This window comes from Dasypus novemcinctus, chromosome 19 (assembly GCF_030445035.2).
Source record: "Dasypus novemcinctus isolate mDasNov1 chromosome 19, mDasNov1.1.hap2, whole genome shotgun sequence".
In the NCBI taxonomy this organism is placed as follows: domain Eukaryota; kingdom Metazoa; phylum Chordata; class Mammalia; order Cingulata; family Dasypodidae; genus Dasypus; species Dasypus novemcinctus.
The window spans coordinates 22538330-22557598 of NC_080691.1; the positions used below are offsets into that span (position 1 = coordinate 22538330).

At 53.2% G+C, this 19269-nt stretch overlaps 1 protein-coding gene across 1 annotated transcript in view; it reads left to right on the plus strand.

Moving 5' to 3' along the window:
* The first annotated feature begins 1214 nt into the window (after window positions 1-1214).
* RPH3A (rabphilin 3A) overlaps window positions 1215-19269 on the plus strand; it is a 110171-nt gene continuing 92116 nt past the window's right edge. The window contains exons 1-2 of the mRNA XM_058280996.2: window positions 1215-1437; window positions 1584-1704. The gene's annotated coding sequence lies outside the window, so the exon portion shown is untranslated. The remainder of the gene's footprint in view (window positions 1438-1583; window positions 1705-19269) is intronic.

A 19269-nucleotide genomic window follows, 5' to 3' on the forward strand; every position in this document is an offset into this window, starting at 1 on the left:
TTTTCTGTTTAAGATTTCCTGTCCTTTCCTTAACACATGCCCTTTTCCAAAGTTAGCAGGAAGAGGGCTCTTGAGCTCTAGAACACTGGGAGCTGTAGGAGACAATTCCTCCTTGTATGGTTCACATTTTAAGGATTTTTATTTCCTGGTCCAAATAGTGATTTCATTTCAGAAGGCCAGTCTGGATTTTTCAGGGGTGTGTCTTTGGCCAAGTCTCAATTAACCTCCTAACGTTTCCCTGCTTCATCCCACTCAAACCACATGGCTGAAGGGTGAGGTTGGCACACGCTGTCCTGAGTCAGCTGTCAATTCCTTTATCCATCTGTCCAAGTATTTGAATCGTGGGACAGGTATGGATCATGGAATCTCAACTGCCGCAATTTGGGTATTATTCTCACTTTTTAAGCTCTTCCTTCCTTTAGGAAGATAAAGTAGTCTCAATCCTCATTTTACAGATGGGACTAGGAGACCCTGACTTTTCCAAGGTTGCCTGGGGGCTAGATCTAGCTCCCAGCAACCTGCCCAGTGCTCACTCGACTAGCCATTCTGCCCCATTACAAACTGCAGTTTCCTGAGCCCCAGCTCTCCTGCTCTGAATTCTAAGGCATCTGAGGCTCAGGTCAGAAATATGCAATAAAATGGGTGAGGACAAGTCAGTTGGGATGAACTCTGCATTGTGGGGGGAGAGGGGTGGCGCTTGGAGGCGCCCACACTGGAGTCAAACTCTAGGCAGAGGGAGCAGCGAATCCCTGCGGGCATGCGTGCGGGAGAAGGGGCTGCAGCCCTGGGGCATGCATGTGGGAGAGGGCTGTGCAAGTTACACCTCCTTTGCTCTGGGAGTGAACAGTGTTAGAACAAGTGTGTGTTGGGTAGGCTGTTCGTTGACTTCACCGTGTGATGTCGAGAAGTCCGGTCCCCCGCGTCTCTGGACTCCCCTTTCTCCGCTCTAACCATCCAATAACTTAACTTCCCTGCCTGAGGGCGCGCGTCACTCCCATCCCCTCCACCTCCGCATTTTAGCGCTGTCCGCGGTGCTGACCGCCCATCCCTGGGCAGCAGCTGGGATCTCTGGGGCGCCCAACCTCTCCGCTCTGCCTCCCACCTCGCCTTCTCCAGGCACCTCGCACATAAATCACGGGGTGGGGGAGGCAGGCTTCATTCCCCCCCTGCGCCGGGAAGCTGCTGCCCCCTCCACCCCCCTGGCTCACACGGGGCTTTGCAGCAGTGGTGGCAGCCGCTGCCGATTCGGGCGCTGGGGAAGCAATTGATTTGTCTACTGCCAGCAGCCCGGAGTTGCCTACGCGGACGACAGAGAGAGAAAGCAAGAGAGAGAGGCTCAGAGAGGGGAAACCTTCATCCATGTGGAGGGCAGCCTGCGGGAGCCACTGTCTTTGCCTTGTCCACTCGCTGGTCTAAGTTCCTCCTCTTCTGGCACTGGTAATTCTTTTTTGTCTTGGTCCTGCCTGATGTAGGGGTAGTTGGGGGGTGTGTGCATGTGTGAGGAGTGTGTGTGTGTGTGTGTGTGTGTGCCTTGATTTTATTTTGGGAAGAGTAGGAGAGTCAAATGAACAATTTTCTTTCAGGCACCTCCGCGGAGCTTTCAAACCAAGTCATCAGGACTTAGCATCTTCCCACCGGCAGGGAAGGGAGGAGTTGGCAAGAATTTGGCTCATCCATACACCCCTGCAATCCTCTGCTGTTGTGGTAAGTGATTTTCTTCTCGGCTGGACAAAGGGGCAAGGGGTATTGAAATCCCAGTAGTAATGAGGTGTGTGCACGAGCTGGTGGGGTAGAGCGTGGCCGGGAGGGGAGCGATATTGAAGAATGACCGCGTTTATTTGCCCACATTCTGCAAGGTTTTACCACCCAGGCAGCACCCCAAAACCAAATGAGATTTGGGCTCAGCACCCAAGGAGGGGATAAAATGGGCTCATGTTTTAGGCAATGTGATCGAAATTGTGGCTTCTGCCCAATCTGCCCTCTCCCCTGCAGCAGAAGCCGTTGAGAGTAGCCAGCAGTTCTCTGAGTGAATTAACCCTCTGTGGGGCTGGGTGAACTGGCATGGGTGAGCGGGTGAGCACCTTAGTCTTAAATGGAAGAGGGTTACCTGAGGCTGGATGGAAGGTTAGGATACCAGGCGAGGCTTGCGCAGGACAGGGTTCAGAATGTACCATCTTCCAGGAACAACTGAGTAATTTCATTGTGGTTTCTGCAAGCTTGGTTGTTCTAGTTTTCCTGAGATGGGGGGCCTGGGAGCCACGGAAGGGTCACATTTTGCTTGGAATGAGTGGTCAGGTAGGCCAGCGGGGAGGAGCCTGCTGAACAAACATTTTCTTTTCACAGGTGGTGTAACCTGTAAGTGTGTATGTGGAGGGGGGGGGCGAGGGGGTGCCCCGGCACCAGTTTGGGAGAGTCCATTCTTGAGCCCGTCTTGGGTAGGGAGGTGGGGAAGGGCTCCCGACTCCAGCTTCAGACCTGTTTCTGGGCAGACCCGACCCCTGTGCTGGTTTCTTTTTCTAACTGAGATCCTGCTGGAATAAGCCTGCACCAACCTGTAGTGAGTGGGAAGCGGAGGTTCCTCGTAACTGAGTCCAAAAGCTTACATTTAATTTAAAAATGTCTTTGCCACTAATCTGTGACCTATCAAAAAGGGATTTCTCTTTGCTTTCTGCTTTGATTACATCCACCCTTTGGGAAATGAATATTCTTATTTTTAGCGTCTTTGCTCTTACCTCAGGGGCCACTTCAGGCATCTGCACCCCAAGGATTTCCTTTTTAGGTTCTTATTCGTGAAGGTGGGAGGAATAAAACATCGGCCCCAGAGCCAGGCAAGTCTGAAATGCAAGCAGGGCCCCCTCAGTCATCTCCTAGCCCCAGAGCCGAGTGGGAATGCTGAAATCTTGGGCATGTGCCCGCCCAGCAGCACTGGGAGGCAGAGGGGGAGGGTTGCCCGGTGGTTAGTGCCAAGGATTTGGGCCTCAAAAGCCCTGACTTTTCTTCCTGGCTTTCCTTGCTGGGTGACCTTGAGGAGAATGCTGCCTTGGTTTCCTCCCTCGGAAGCCTTAAGGGTGAATGATGAAAGAAAGGAAACGTGGGTTCAAACGAGGAGCCACAGATCTGGCCAGGATCAATATTCAAAATATTGAAAACTAGCACTGACTGCTCAGACTGGACCGTGACTGGGGCCCTGGAGTGGGGGATCACGAGGGGGTGTCCCCTGCCATGCCATGTATTAACCCTTGATTTACTGGACTTTGGGGAGACTTGGGGGGATCTGGGGGAGGGATCCAGGGAGCCTGATATGTTACCCGTCTGGCCATGTGGTACATGCCAGCTGAGCACTCTGACATAGCAGGACCAGGTGATCCTGATGTGGGTGCTCCGCGAACATCTCCCAGCTGCCCCCCAGCCTCACTTCCCTGGACGTGGCCAAAACCCAAGAGGCTGCCCTCCCTCCTCTCCTGTCACATTTGAAGTGGTGCATTGTGGTGCACCAGGAGGAGGAAACAGAAGCCTCTGAAAGAACCTGGCACTTGGATCTAAAGACCTAGGATCTAGCCCCAGCTCTGCACCCCTGTCTAGGCCTCAGTTTCCCCGACTTTGCAACGAGGCAGTCTATCTAGATGACCCCCAGGCCCCTTCCAGCTCTGAGTTTCCGTGATTGTGTATGTGTACGTGACTGCATGTGTGCTTCTAAGAAGGCTTAGCACAGCGTTTGGGAATTTATCATGTGTGTGTCAGGGAGGCCCTGTTTGGGGTGAATTGAGCTGGGGGTCCCTTGTGAGAATTTTGCTTTATTTATGGCCTCAGATACATAGAGAGACAGATTTTGCAGCACTTGAAAGGCCCCACAGAGACTTTTCTCAGGGGTGTTGGCAAGGAAGCCTTTGAAAGCCTCCCGTCTGGAGAGACGCACACACACACATGCAACATCAGGGGGTTCAGGGGCCCTCAACAAAGCCCTTTGGAGCACCCCGGGTTCAGAACCTCTGATCTGGTCTAACCCCTTCAGGGGACCACACGGTAAGTCATGACACAGCAAGATATGGATCATCGGGACCCCCAGGCCCATGCTTGGACCACTACCCCAAGCTCAGGGAGAAGGCCAAGGTGTCATCCCCTCACGCCTGGCTCTGGCAGCACCCACCCCTCCCACCCAGCCGGGTGCACCCAGGATCCCTAGCCTCGCCTCTCAGGAACTGTGACGGGGAAGTGTAGCTGTGGAGACAAAGGGGCACGTTCTCCTGCTGGCTGGTGCATGGAGGCGGTGGCTGGAGAGTCTGGCATTCCAAGAGGGCGGCCAGGAGAGCCAGTCCCCCGGGCTGCTCTGCCGTTCCATGTTCCTTACTGCTCGGGACGCACGCTGGCCGCCTTTTCTGTGCTGGCGCGCCCGGGCAGGGTGGCTGCGCTGGGGCTCGTTTGTAGGCTGTGGTGTTACTCTTCATTTAACCCTCTCCCTCTCTGTGGGTGGGTGATAGAGAGGACTGTGACTTTCTAATAAAAACCACCGTGACATATGGGCCTGTTTTCTGCTCTTTGTCCCTGGTCATACATGCAGACAAGTCAGGAGTTGACATGAAGGCAAGGAGAAGCAAGCAGCATGGTTTATTTCTGTGAGGAGCTGTAACCTGGGATAAAAATAAATCTGGCACTCAGTGGTGGTGCTGGAGCCGATGAGTTTAAATTACTCAGCCGCCACCAGGGATGGAGAGCCTTGATGTACCAGGAGACTGAAGGAGGTACCATAGAAATAACCCCCTCTCCTTCCTCTTCCCTGCCCTGGCTACCTCCTTAACCAGTTGGGGCTACAGTGGAGAGCCAGGCCTGAGTTCAAATTCCGACTCCACTTGTTTCTTGCTGTGTGACTTCAGGCAAGACCCCTAACTTCTCTGAACCTGAATTAACTTGGTCAGATATATTAAGGTAATATGGTACGAGCACAGGCTCCAGAAATAGACCTGCTGGGTGTAGATCCCATCTCTAGCTCTTCCTGGTTGTGTGACTTCACCTCTCTTGGGCCCAATTTCCCTATCTGTAAAGTGGGAGAACAATGGAAATGCTACGTATTAATGTTTGCAAAGTGCTTAGCTGAGCCTGGCAAGGGTCCAATGACTGTGAGCAACGGAGATGACGTTGGTGACGGTGGCAGTGATAGTGCCCCTGACCAAAACAAGACTGGGCTGAGGGGCCAGAGGACAAGGCTTCGAGACAGGGGACTCCCAAGCCCACTTACTCCCTCCAGGGGTCCTTGTACAGTTACCGGAGGTCTCTGGACTTTGGCTTCCTCATCCATGAAATGGGTACAATGGCCTTCTTTCCCTGAGGATGGTGAGGCTCAGGGCAGGTGGCCGGGGGAGCTGCGAGCCTGATGGCCTAGCCCCGGGAAAGGCGTCTGGGAGAAGCTCTGCCGACTGCTGTTTGTTGTTCCTCCAAATCCCAGGCAGGCTTTTGCTGAATCATTCCAGCCCACGAGTTGGAGCCTGTGGGTTTTCTCTAGGAAACCCAAGCCTCCCCTCTCCCTGGGAAAGGATTCCGAGGGCTACCAGGCGAGACCCTTAAGGGCCGAGGCTGTGCCGCCTTCATCTTCGGAGCTGGGGCCAGCAAGCGGGAGGCGCTCGGCAAGGGCAAGCTGCGTGAGTAAACGAAGGGGCCCTCGATGAATTGATCAGTGGACGGGCTCGCATGGGGAGGTGCCTTTGGCCCGTGGTCCAGCCAGAGGCCTGCATGCAGTAGGTGCTTAGTCAGTGTTTGTTCATTATGATGAGTCACTCGCGAAGGGACAGGAAGGGCTTGGCTTCCTTCACGGATCTGCTACGGGCAAAGGGCAGGCCTCTCTCCTTCTGCCAGAGCATTCATTGCCATTTATTCATGCATCAAACATGTATTGAGCACCTACAGTATACTTGGCACCGAGGTGGGCTTCGGGAATAAAATGGTGATAAAGACATAATCTCTTTTGGGGCTTAGATAAAGTGGCCACCCAGAAGATGTGATTGTTTTAAGGGGGTGGTGGGACAAAGAATGCTCCCCGAGGCCCCTAAAACATTCTCCTTCCACAGAGAGTGGAAATGCCATTACGGAAGTTTTGTTCTTGGTCTAGAGGCTTTACTCTGGGTTGAAGGGCAGATGCTCTCGCTGGGGAGAAGGCAGCCAGCCTTCCTGGTCTCATTAAGGTGTGATAAGAATGTGTTTAAAACCCTTTCCTGAAAGTGAGGTGGACTTCCGGGGGAGGGGAGGAAAGTAGAATTTGCACCTGCTAGGTTCACAGGTGAAAGAGGGCGCAAAGGGTGGGGAAAGCTAAATGGTGCTGGAGCAGGAGGCGTGGGGGGTGGGAAAAAGGCAATTCGTGTCCAAAGGAATCTGATTTTCCAGAAACAGTGGTTCATCTGACTCAGTGCTTCGCAAAGTGTGCCTCCCTTTCCTCTCTCCCTCGCAGTCCTGGTGTCACCTGGGTCCCCCCCCCAACCCCCCCGTCTGCACCCGCTGCCCGTTGAGCTCTGCGCTCGGGCCTCGGGGCTCTGTGCTTTCTCAAGCCCTCCACTGCTGTAGAGAAAGGAAGATTTTTTTTTTTTTCCTTTTTGCAATGCAAAGCACCTTCACAAGTGTTAGTATCACAGCTCTGGGTGTGTGCTGAGCCGCAGACTTTTTGCCACATTTCCTCCTGAGGAAAGGAGCCGAGCAGGACGGGAATCAGACCCCGCTGGCTCCCAGGGACGCCCCTGTCACTTTCTGGGGCTGAGTCCCTGGTTTCCGTTTCCCACAGGAAGTCGAGCTGGACCTAGAAGGGTTGACCCCATTTCCTGCTATCCTCAGAGAATGCCAGGGGGGCGCTTCCTTCTCAGGCAGGACCCCCGGGCACCCGCCCGTGGGGGCTCGAGGGAGCAGGGTTGCCCCACGCTGCTCCTTATCTGGGCCTGGGAAAAGCGGGTGCGGCGGCGCCAAGGGACGGGGAGGCACCAGGCCACAGACATGTCACCCGGCTTCCTCCCAGGAATTGTCTCGCTGTCATTAGTTTTAATGATATAAGGCTGGCCTCACTCTCACTGTGCTGGAGCCGTGTCAGACTCTGGCTTTGCCATCCAGCTAGTGAGCCTCAGAAAGCGGGGTTGTTTGCTTGCCCACCTCCCCCCTGCAATTAATCAACAAGAGGAAAATCATCTGACAGCAACATAATGATGTTTGATTTGTGAAGGATTTATTTGGAGAGCAGGAAAAAAAAACCTCTGCGCATCTCTCAGTCTAATCTGAGTTCATTCAGCTGCCGTTTTCTTTTTCTTTTCTTTCCTTTTTAATTTTTTTTCCTCTTTAATGCACCTACACAATGACAAGCAGCGACTTGTGAATGGAAGCCGTTTTCGGTAGGAACTTATTATGTAAGCAGGCTTGGGTCCCAGCCATTGACGACAGAAAGCCATTATGGGGGTGCCGAGAAGAGACGACTTCTCGAAGTTTGTCGGAGGCTCTCCGTGCCAGCTGCTGCCAGCAGCCTCTGCGCGGCCCTTCTGTCCACCCACCTTCCTCTCTGCCCTGCCCCCTCTCCCCCTGCCTGTTTTTCCCTCTGTCTCTAAGCCTCTGAGCCTCCGTGTCTTTATCTCTGCCCCCTTTCCTCTCCCCATGTCCCCTTACCCATCTCGCCACCTTTTCTGCCCTTTGAAAGTCCCCTTCTTCTTGCCTTCCTCTTCCCTGCCTTTCTTTCCCTCTCTCCACCTCCCTTCTGTTTTCCTGCCCCTCCCTTTTCCTCTCCCCTCTCTGGCTTTCTACTTTCCTCTCCTCCTCACTTCCTCTCCCAGCTCCTCTGACCTTCTTCAGCCCATCTTTAGTCTCACTGGGGGCAGACATGCAGAAATGACCTGGAAGGGACTGCCTTTGGGAGTCCCCAGGACCCCAAGTCAGGCCCCCAAATCGGGTGACCAAGCATCCCGTTTGCCTGGGACTGGGGGGGGCGGTGCCCGGGCTGCAGAACTTTCAGTGCTAAGACCAGGAAAGGCAGGGCGAACGGACAAGGCGGTCTCTGCCCACCAAGCCAAAAGCTTGGAATTGTGTTCCAAAGGCTGGAACCCCGGCTTTCGGAACAAGCGGCCCTTCTTCCTGCCCAGCAGGGGGTGCAGAGGGGACACGGCGACACAGCAGTTCCAAAGCCCTCCCCAGCCCTGGTGTCCTCTGCACAGCTGACTGGTGTGAAGACCCCTGGGCACCTGGAGGCCTGCCCCTAGAGCCAGCGGTCAGGCAGGGGCAAGGGGCTGACCCCCTCCCTGGCCAGGCGAGAGAGGGGTCCACGCTACAAGGCCCCCAGTTACAGCCTGCCCCTGAATCCCCCAGGGGGCTTGCTAAAATACAGCTCCCCATTCAGCAGGACGCGGGCAGGGCCTGGGAAGGTGCATTTCCAGCAAGTTCCGGGCGTCCTAGTTCACCAGGGCTGCCGTGCCAGATCCCGCGCTCTGGCTGGCGGCAGCAGCCAGCGTCCTGGCTCTCACTCCAGGGGCGAGCGGGCCGACAGCGAGGCGCCGTGTCTGCTGGGAGGTCCGGAGCGTTCCGGGGGCACCGCCGCCTCTGCCTCCGTCGCATGGCCACCTGCTCCTTCCGCCGCCGCCTCGGGTTTCCCCTTCCATGTCCAATTTTCCTGTGCTCACGAGGACCCCACCGCATTGGCTTACGGCCCACCCTCGCTCCGTCTAACCTAACGGGTCGCATCATCAAAGATCCCATTAAAAGCCGCTTCAGAGACCTGCCACCCGGAGCCAGGGCGGACCTGCGTGTCCTCGTTCAGTCTCCAACAGCAGGTGATGGTGACGCTGCTGGCCCCGGGACCGCGCTTGGAGAACACCGCTCTCTGCAAACCCCTTCCCCCACTCATTCATTCATTCATTCATTCATTCATTCCCTCACTCCCAGATACTTATTGTAGCCTCTACCATGTGCCAGGCTCTCTCCTGGGTGCCGGGGACACAGCAGTGATTGGGGCCAGGTTTCCTGCCCTCCTAGAGTGTACATTTTAGCAGGAGACAAAGCCAGTAAACGAGCAGACACATAAGATAATTTCAGCCCGTGGTAAGTGCTAAGAAGGAGACAGACAGTACGAAATGGCAGAGAATGACAAGGGGTGGGTGGGGGAAGAGAGGGATATGTAGTTATGCAAAGGGTGGCTGGGCAAGGCTTTTGGAGATGGGAACATTTGACTTGAGAGCTGTTTCCAGAAGAAGCCAGCCATGCAAGGAGTGAGGGCAGCACGGTTCAGGCAGGGAAACACCGAGGACCAAGGCAGACACAGCGAGGGACAGAGGAAAGGGGGTGCGGGGAGGGCGGAGGGGCTGAGAGCCTGGGTGCGGTTTTATTAGAGGGGAGGCTTTGAGCAGGAGGGTGCCACGGCCTCATGGTCAGTTTTTGTAAGGATCATCTCAGTGTCTGTGGAGCGTGCACTGCAGGAGGTGGAAGTGGGAGCTGGAGACCAGGGATGGGGGCACGGGTGATCAGATTCGGGGTGCATTCTGGAGCAGTGCTGGGGGTCTCCCAGGAGATGTGGGGTACGCGAGGAAGGGCCGGGATCCTCTCTTGGGGTTGGGGTGTGTAGAGGGCTCTGTGAACGCCTGGCCCACGCCAGTGGAACTGCTCCGCCGCCCTCTCCCAAGAAGACAGGCAACAGCTCAGGGATTGGTTTTCTCCACGAGTAGTGGCGGGCTTCGTCTGTCAGGATTAGGCAGGATTTTGTAACCCGGCGAAGGTGGCGCAGCTTCTGCTGGCGGCGGCTGCCGAGTCAGGCTGGGGCTTCTGGCTAATCTTTCACCCAAACGTTAGGAGATCAGGGGCTTGCAGGAAAGTCTGTTGGACGTGGTGGAAGGTGCGAGCTTCAGGCACCTGCAGCTTCCCCTCGGACCGTTGGGACATACCTGTCGTGTCCCTGGAGTCAGCTAAACCTTCCTAGGTGGGGGTCACCGGCATCATATTATGACTAGCAGTGGAAGAAACTAGCACTGAGGTGGAGACGGGGGCCACGGGAGTTGCTGAGGGCAGGGAGGGGGAAGAAGAGGTGTGATGTGCGGGCATTTGGGGGACTTGGAGTTGTCTTAAATGACATTGCAGGGACAGATGCTGGACATTATATATCCTGCCATAACCCACTGAATGGACTGGGGGAGAGTGTAAACTGCAATGTAAACTATAATCCACATGGTGCAGCAGTGCTCCAAAATGGATTCACCAACTGCAGTGAATGTGCCACGATGATGAAAGAGGCTGTTGATGTGGAAGGAGTGGGGTGGGGGATGTGTGGAGTATATGGGAACCTCATATCTTGTAATGTAACATTTTTTGTGATCTATGTATCTTTAAAAAAAATACAGTTACATAAATGATGGGGGAAGCAGACATGGCTCAAGTGATAAACCATCTGCCTACCATATAGGAGGTCCAGGGTTCAATCCCCAGGGCCTCCTGACCCATGTGGTGGGCTGGCCCATGCAGAGTGCTGCTGCCACGTGCAAGGAGTCCCGTGCCACACAGGGGTGTCTCCCACGTGCAAGGAGTGTGCCCTGCAAGAAGAGCTGCCCCGCATGAAAAAAGTGCAGCCCGCCCAGGAGTGGCGCTGCACACATGGAGAGCTGACACAGAAAGATGACACAACAAAAAAGAGACTCAATTTCCCAGGGCCGCCGGATAATGCAAATAGACACAGAAGAACACACAGTGAATGGACACAGCAGACAACAGGGGGGGAAGAGGAGAGGAATGAATAAAATAAATCTTTGGAAAAAAAAAAGATGGGTGGGGGGGTGGGGAGTAGGGTATATGGGAACCTCTTATGTTTTTTCATGTAACGTTCTGTGTGATCTATTAACTTTAAAAAATGATAATTAAAAAATTAAATTAAAAAAAAAAAGACAGGAGGCCACGGCCCCGGGCAGGGCCAGAGCTTAGGCCTGGAGGGAAGCGGGGGCCTGCGCTGGGGCCAAGCACCTCTGGTGCCTTTCAGAATGGGATCTGCTGCTGGTCTTTAGATTTTTTCTCTCTTGTCTCTGGAAGGAGTTGTCTGGCCTGGGCAGGCCTGTGGAGTCAGCCTCTGGCGTATTGTCTGGAGGGGTGGGCCTGGGAGTGTGTCCCCTTCTGGACAATGGGGACGTGCTTAGGGGGGAAAAGAAATGATGCACACCTGGTGGTGGTCAGGAGAGGGTTTTGCTTCCAATTATCATATGAGGGGAGCAGCCTCATTTGTAGCCAAGCTGGGGTGATACTCGCCTCTCGGTTATCCACGGAGGACTCGTCTGCTTTGGCGAGTTTTAATCCTGGGTGCTGAGGGTTTTTTATTTCCTAATACACGACGGTCATTGGTCCTTGCGGGTCCTGATTTCACTTCTTCCTTATTTAGACTCTTTTAACCCCTTATCTGTTCCTTTCCCCTCATAGGCAGCTCTTTAATGAGCAACCTTTTGTTTGTATATGTACCTTCAACACCTGTACTTTTAATTGACGTAAATTTCGTTGGGCTACAGCTCTCACTGCCTCTCCCTTTTTTCCACCTGGCACTACGTTTTCTTGATCCATCCACGTTGCCGTGTGCATCTACCTTTATTCTAATTATTGCCATACTCCCAGGTCTTACGCCCCCATATTGCACCCATTTTCTTAAATAGTATGTTTCCCTCCAGCGACCCAGAATATTTCTGGGATTTTCCCTGCACTGGCCAACTGGGCTTCTTTCAGGACACAGAGACTCATTTTAAGAGCGATTTAGTAGTCACTTGGGAAGTGCAGGTAGATGATCCATCTGATCACTTTTGATTTTGATTATTTGCTCCAACTTTTGATCACTTTTGATTATTTGCTCCAACAAACATTGAGCACCTACTGGATGCTGGGCCCAGGCGGGTGGAGAGGGGAGCTGAGTAGTGCAGGGTCCAGTGGCCGGGCGTGAATCCTGACTTTTACACTCACAGGCTGTATGACTTTCAGCGAAGTGACTGGCCTCTCTGAGCCTCAGGTGCCTCTTGTAAAATGGGGATAACAATGGTATTCATTTTATAAATTTGCTTGGGCATGAAATGAGATGATACATGACACGATTTGTGTAAGAGAATATTTTTTTGAATGGCACCCTGGGGTTCGAATAAGCAGACGTTTCTGTCCCCTCCACGTCCTGTGGGATCTGCTGTGTGTGCGAGTGGTGTTGGGGAGTGGCTCCTGGCTGAGGCCGAGTCCCCACCCCCTTGCTGGGGGTCGTTTTCCGCTCTGGTCCTGCTCTGGAACCAGCCATGGGAGCTCCTCTGTCTCATGCTCACGGACTTGGGTTTCCCCCTCCAGCAGAATCCGCTGCCTGTGGGAATAGACTGGGGCAGCATGCGGGCTCATTCTGGCCCTGAAATGCTCAGAGGGGAAAACGCTGCAGAGGCTGGTGGGGGGAGTCCTCAAGGGGCCAGACAAACCCCCAGGGGCTCCCCAAGGACTCCAGATCTGGAAGAGGCTGCCTTTGGTTGTCAAGGCAACGGGTCTGGGATGGGAACCCTTTATCCTAATGGGGCACCCTGGGGCTGTCACTTCTGGTTAAAAGAGCCCATCCAGGGCCCCAGGGCCCCGGAGCAGGGCGGTCCCCTCCTGCTCCCAGCCTTCCGTGGGCCTCCGGAGGGCACCCTACATCAAAAGTCTATCCGGAAAACCACTAACCATGCGGAGGCAGCAGGGCTCCCAAATGGATTCACCAAATGCAATGAATGCGCCACGACGAGAAAGAGGGTGTTGCTGTGGGAGGAGTGGGGAGAGGGGGGTGGGGGGGAAATGGGGACCTCTTATATTTTTCAGTGTAACAGATTTTTAAAAATAGAGAGAAAAAAAAACGTCTATCTGATTGGCTTCAAGCTCCAGCTGGGCCCCCTGGGTGGTGGTCGCCCAGAGCTGTGGTTTTAGCACAGGCAGCGGGTGCGTCGGCAGCCAGGCTCGTCCCGAGTCACGGAGCACCCGCGGGGCGGCCAGGAGCCCCTGCAGCGCCGCCGCCGCCGGGAGGAAGCGTCCTCGTTCCCACCCTGACGCTGCAGGGGACAGCCAGCCCCGGGCTCCCGGCTTCACCGCCAGCGCCTGGCGGAGCCAAGGTCTCCAACCCAGACCTCCTCACGCCAGAGTCAGACACCAAGTTCTCACAGCCAGCACACGCCCTTCCCACCGCCTCGTTTTCCCTACTCTGTAAAATGAAACAGGCACAACTTCGCTCACTGTTTGGCGTTAGGAAGATCAAGTGACTTGGGAAATTTTTTTAAAAACTACACAGAGAGAGACAGCAGAAATCAAATTCTCTCCTTGCTCAGTGCCCCCTGGTTTGGACCCAGAGCACGAAGGTCATTTGGGGAAGGCCTGGGCTGCACTGACCTGCGGGCGGCAGCGCGGCTGGTGTCGGAAGCACGGCCGCTGCCTCTCCAGACTGCCGCAGCGGCTCTGCTTGCTAGCCTGTGACTGTGGGCAAGTTACTCGACCTCTCTGGCCTCAGTTTACCCACCCGCAAGATGGGAATTTTAATAATACCTTCCTCATAGAGTTGTTGTGAGGGTGACGTGTTAACATAGATGAAGCACTTGGAACAGTGCACAGCCCATGATGAACTTAGAAATGTGACCTCTTTATTTTTACATAAAGCTTACATTAAAAAAAGAATACCTCTAGATTCAATGTAGTTTCACAATAATCTTTGTTTTGTTTTGGCTTTTTTTGGGAGGAACCGGGGGTTGAACCCATGACCTCATACATGGGAAGCAGGCGCTCAATCACTGAGTTACAACCACTTCTCAATGAGCACTGGTTTTTTCACTTGTTTGTTTGTTTTGGGAGGTTCTGGGGCTTGAGCCCGGGACCTCATACATGGGAAGCAGGTGCTCAGCCACCTGAGCTACATCTACTGTCCAGAGATTTTGTTGTTGTGGTTGTTTGTCTTTTGGGGAGGTACTAGGATGGAACCCAGGACTTCATACGTGAGAAGCAGGTGCTCAACCACTGAGCTACATCCACTCCCCCACAATAATCTTTTGAAGAGGAGAATTGGAATCATTACTTCCATTTTATAGATGAAGGAACTAAGTCTCCTGTAGGTGAACCAACTTCCCAAGGCGACAAGGTGAGTCAAGGACAAGGGCCAGGATCGGTCTTTAGGGACAACAACATCCAAGATGCAAAGCTCCAGGCTCCACGGCCCCAGGCCAGCAACAGTCACAGACAGATCCAGGGTCCCCTCCCAGTGAGACAGGCTGGAGCAAGGTAGATGGTTAGTGTGGGGGCTCGGGATCCTGCATGATGGGCCCCAGCAGGTGTGGCAAGTGGAGGCTGCACCTGCTCTAAGCTATGGGCTACCTGACCACTGACCACGAGGCGGTGTTTTCTCCCCAGGGGGTGGTGTTTTAGTTTCTCGGCTGCTAACACAAATAGCACACAATGGATTGGTTTAACAACAGGGATGGATTGGCTCACAGTTTCAGAGGCTAGAAGGTTGCTTCCTCCTGGGTTGGGTATCTTTGGGTTGGCTGGCAATCTCTGAGGTTCCCTGGTTTTTCCGTCACCTGTCGATGCATGTGGCAACATCCTCTCCTTTCACTCCTGGCCTCCGTTGATGGCCAGCGTCTCCCCGTGGCTTCCTCTCTGTGTCCAATTTCCTTGGCTTCTAAGGACTTCAGCACCCTCATCCATTTGGGCACACCTGAACCACTCACATCTTCAAAGGTTGCCGTCGGGCTGGAGGGCTTAGCCTCGCTCAGGCCCAAGAGTCGGGGGGGGGCTCGCTCCTGCCGAACCGCCGGCGGGGGGTACTACCGAAGGGAGCACCGGTTCTCCAGGCGTGGGGGACGCGCGGTTGGGGAAAAAACCACGGAGACCGCTTGAGCGCAAGAACAGGTCTGCTTTATTATGGAAGTGCACTAGGTTATATAGGGTTGAGAGGGAGGAGTAAGATGGAGGGAGGGCTAGCTACGGGGCAGTAGTGGACAGGCTGAAGCTGATGGACAGCCCCTAGGTAAGCAGTTACCGGGGAAGAGGGCAGATTGTACGTTGGCAATATGGGCGGGACTGGCGGGAAAGATAGCGACGGCTGGAAAGGGGAGGAGGGGTGGTGAGAGGCAGCAACAATAGGTCCTCTTTACCAATGGCTTCACACCCATGGGGCAGGGGTTGGGACCTGAAAGTGTCTTTTGTGAGGGACAAGACTCAGTCCCCAACAGCAGGCACCCAGCAGGTAGCTGGTGCCCCTTCTGTGAGCTGCAGCTCCAGGGTAAACAGAAGGGGTTCTGAAGGCTGCTTCTCGGGCTGTTGGGAAAGGTGGGACCCCTCCCAGCTCCTGGCCTCTGACCCCCACCCCAATGGCACGTGCTACCAGCAAAACTTCGGGCTTTCTGTTCTTTACCCGTCAGTGGGTTGGTTCAAGGCTGGGATGTCTGTGTATCAGACTTTGGTCACCCTCGTGAAACCTGGCTCACAGGTGGTACAGCACAGCAGGTAGCAGCTCAGCGTGGGGAGCCAGACTCCCTGGCCCAAGTCTCCCACTCACCCCATCAAGCCGGGCAGAACTGGCCAGCTACTAAAGCTCCTTGTACCCCAGTTTTTTCAACTGTAACATGGGGATGCTGTTAATAATAGTACACATTTGTAGGGGTCTTGGGACAACCAAAATGGGTTCATATAGGCAGAGTTCCCAGGACAGTGTCGTCATCATCATCGTCGTCGTCGTCATCGTCGTCATCAATTCTGCTGTTATTTCTTATAGACTCTCAGATCTTTGGATCCTCCTAATTCAGGAAGGCTCTTGAAGGTCACGTACTTAGGCTAGTGGGGTTTCCAAACTCTGATCTGGTCCACGATGACGTTTCCTTTGGCCACAGTGAAAGGAGAAAAGCAGGTATTTATAGATAAACAAGTGTTGCCAACTAAATTTTTCTAGAAAGGATTTTCATCTAACCTGACATTGTGTCCTTTCTGCTTGATTAATGTTAATATGTATTTTTGAAAAATGCAACATTGGCAATAGTTGGTGGTAATTTAATTTTTATTTTAATTTTCAGCGCCCTTCCCTGCAAATATAAGCAACAACAGTAACAAAACTTGGGAGGGTGCCTTAAACTCGGACAGGAGCTCATTTGCCCAATCATTAACCTCAGGGGTTACCAGACATCCCCTGGGGGTATTTTTTTTTTGGAAAGGTTTTTAAGGTCCATCCCTATAAATTCCGCTTCAGGAGGTTGCAGTTTCCAGAGCTTCCTGAGTGATTCGGTTGTGGCTGGTCTGTGGGTCACTCTTGGAGAAAGCTGCTTTCTGGTGGGTAAATTCTCTTCAGGACTCCCTGGCAATGGACTTGAGAACTCCAGGGTATTGCCACGGCACGCTGCGAGGGTCGGGCAGCTCCAATGACATGGGTCGTGCTTTCTGATTTCAGTTCAGTCTGACCCGTTTCCCCTGCTCCTTTTGCCTTCTGGAGCCAAAGGGAGGAAATAAAATTCCTAAGACACAGCAGGATACCTGAGAACAAACTGCCCATTAGGAGGTGGAGGCAGGAGACTAAAAGTCTGTGGGTGTAGATAGGGGGATGATTCCGAAGGGAATGTTTCGTCTGCCCTGCATTGTGGCTTGGAACCTCCCTCTATCGGCATGTAATTATTCATTCATTTGATAAATAGCTATTGACAGTTTACTACCGGGTCAGTCAGATGACCCCAAATAAAAGGTAGCCCTTCAATTCCACATTTTCCTGATAAAAATGGCAAGTCCTCTCCCTATATCCCCACAAAACATATCTCTCAACTTAACCTTTTAGGGATGTAGGTGAAAGTGTCAAAAGTCCATTTATAATATTGGTTCATTAATTGTATTACACCTACATATTTAAATCATCATGTTATATGAAATAATCAGTTAATCTGTAAAATTGTTTTTCCTCCACTGATACATGACTTTAAAAAAAACCACCCAGCAAAACGGGAAAGGAAAATTTTATAACTTTAATAAACATCTACTGCTAATTCCCTTTGTTGGAGAATGGGAAAAGGAAGAGATACCATCTGGAGTTATATGATAGTTGAAAAGTTTAGGAAGAATTTACTTAAGCTATTTTTGTTATTCAAAATAAAGTAAATTGAGAAAGAAGAATGCTTGACAGTATGAAAAACATTTTAAAGACATGAAAAGAAAGTGAATTCTTGTTTTCTCAGGTATATTTGGGGGGTGTCCTCATTTACTATTTGGTCATTTATAATACTCACCAGTCACCATGCTCGGTGCTGGGACACAGCAGCCAACAATTTAGATTTGGCATCTTCCTTCCTGGAGCACAGAGTCTACTCGGAAAGTAGACATGAAGCAGTAATCAGGCAAATGGATGTATAGTTGCAAACCAAGGCAAGGGTCCTGAAGAGAGGAGCACAGGTCTATGAGAGCACCTCACAAAAAAATTGGACTAAATCTGGGAGGGCTTTCCTCAGGAGGTGACATTTGACCTGAGAGCCAAGAGATGAATAGGAGTTAACTGAGTAAAGAGAGAAGAAGGAAGCATTCCTAGGAGCGGTAGGACCAGTATGTGCAAAGGCGCTGAGGCAGTGTCCGAGGATCTGAAAGAAGGCCAGCATGGCTGGAGCATGGGGTTGGGGGGAACACAGTGTGACATTTGTCTATTCCGAGAGCTATGGGGGAGTTTGTGCGGCTTTAGCAAACAGAGGGTGCCCTGATCAGATCTGTGTTTCGAAAAGGCCAGCCTACTGCAGTGCACAGAGGAAGCTGGGGAGACTTGACGAATGCCTCGAGCTGGTCCAGAAAGGGCTGCAAGTATCGGTCAAGCCCTCCCTTCTCACCACCACCCCCATGCTCCACCACACACAGATTTCCTGAAGAGGAGGAGGTCCCTGGAACCTTCTCCAGGGAGAGGTTTTGTTCTGCAATGAACCAAAAGAGTGGAAACCTGGACTGCAAACGTGGGGCGTGAGACTAGAGGGAGGAGGTAGGGGTAGCTGCCGGTCATCTTGGGTTGAAATCCCAGCTCTAGTGCCGTGTGACCTGGAGCACGTTACTAAATCCCTCTGCACCCATTTCCCCACCTGGAAAATGGGGATAACAATAACACCCCATTGTCTAATGTAGGGAATTGCTTGGACCAGGGCTTGGCACATAGTAGGTGCTCAATAAAGACGAGTTATTCTTTCCATGGTGGGGATGCTGCTGCTGAAATCTCAGCCTCACCCTTCTAGATCCCACCATGCCACCCACTCCCTCACCTCCTTTAGGCTTTTGCTCACGTGCCACCTCAACAAGGCCTTTTCTGACCACCTTTTAAAAAACTGCAGCCACTTCCCCATGCCCAGAGCTCTCCTTGCCCCTGCCTGCTTCATTGTTCTCCATTGTACTTAGTGCCCTCTGACCCACCTGCTTTGTTCACTCTTTCCTTACGGGAATGCCCGCTCCACTAGAACCAGGTCATTCACTGCTTTACTCATAGCTGTATCCCTGGCACCCAGCCGCGCCCGGCACACAGTAGGCGCTTAATGAATACTTGCTGGCTCAATGAACACCGCCAGCGTCTAGCTCAGCTCACGCTCCTTGGTCTTGTTCGACACCTCGTCCGCTCTGCAGGCTGCCCGAGCTAACCTACAGTCCCCTAGACAGCAACAGCAGCGAAAGACAAAAAAATTCCCAAGCGCTAGAAGGGGTGGGGGTGTGGCCAGCGGAGGTGTCAATGCCACGGAGAGGTCGGGGCCCGAGAAGAAGCGGACGGTGTCTTCTAAAATCAGCTCAGCCGCCTGATCTTTGTAAGCGGCCTGATCGCACGAAGACTTTGTCAATACCCACACGCTGAGCCGTGGCAGTGGCAGGCGCGCTCAATATTTAAGGAGCTCTGCATTGCGGGCTGAGGGCTGGGGCCGTGTGCGGAAGAATGAGCAATGGGAGCTCAGGGACAGTCCCTGGAGCACTGGATTATTTTTAAAAGGAGAGGAGTAACAAAAGGAAAAGCCCAGAAGCCTTCCGCCCCCCCTGGCTTTCCCTGGCTCCTGAGAGGCATTGAGCAGCACAGCACACAGTTCTGTGCCCAGACTCGGGGAAAGAGAGCACAGAAGGGAAACTGGGGGCTGGGGGGTTTGGTCTCCTGGGCTCTGTTTTCTGGCACCGCATGATGCAGTGATTCTCAGAGCGTGGCCAGACCAGCCGCGTGGGTACCACCCGGGACCTAGTAGAAATGCAAATGCTCGGCCCACCCCAGAGCTCCTGAATCAGGAACACAGGGGCTGGAGAGCAGGCCTCGAGCTGTCCACGCGGGCGTGGGTGCGGAGGAGG